The following is an 859-nucleotide window of genomic DNA, read 5'->3' as shown; positions in this document are numbered from 1 at the left end:
GTTTATCTTCTCCACCACAAAATCAATTCCCTATGATGAATTAGCAAATGAATTACCAATTATTGAGATAACTTCATTTAATTAACAGTTGGAAAAGGACCACTTTATAAAAACACGTTTATATTATTCCCTAAACTAACTATAATAAGTTAAATTGCTTGTTCTTAAATAAATCAATATATGAATTCCTTTAGTAATAACCCTTGAGACAAAGAGTTCTCCCTTGTAAAACCGTAGAGATCAGAACAAAAAATAAAGGGTCTATTTTTCTGGAATGTAATTGTCATCGAAAAAGTCTACTACAAAAACAAACTCTCGCTAACTCACAGACAGTATACACTCATGCCATTTAAGGTGTCCATACACGGACAAATAGCACCCTGCTTCTCAGAGCTGCAATGTTATATCAGAGTTGTCCGTCTCTGGCCGAGGTTTAGGCAGGTTGTTGGAAGAATCAGATACTGCATGTGATAGCAGGCCAGAGGTAAATACAGATGCTTTTGAAGCTCGAGATTTCCTTTTGTTTCCTTTCAGAATGCAGATGCTTCATGACGTACACACACAGCGATACCTGGTCCAGTCTGGTGCTGTTAGCTAAGGAGCTTTGTCTGTCTGTAGTTGTGGGTGAAGTACTGTGCTTTGCCTCTTACGTAGATGGCTGTTCTTTGGACGTTATCGTTTCCCATCCTTTTCATCCACTTGGATGAAAAAGGGACTAAGAAATGGCAGTTTGGGGGCTTATGAGGGAAAGTTAAACATGGTCGCTAGTGATCAATTTTCCATTCTCCCGTCCCTCTTATTTGCCAAAAGAGGGGCTAAGTGAAGCAGTGGTCTGGGGTAGATTGGGGTGGGTGCTTTG

The sequence above is a fragment of the Cyclopterus lumpus genome, chromosome 9, assembly GCF_009769545.1.
Source record: "Cyclopterus lumpus isolate fCycLum1 chromosome 9, fCycLum1.pri, whole genome shotgun sequence".
Taxonomy (NCBI): domain Eukaryota; kingdom Metazoa; phylum Chordata; class Actinopteri; order Perciformes; family Cyclopteridae; genus Cyclopterus; species Cyclopterus lumpus.
This window is presented reverse-complemented; position numbering follows the sequence as displayed.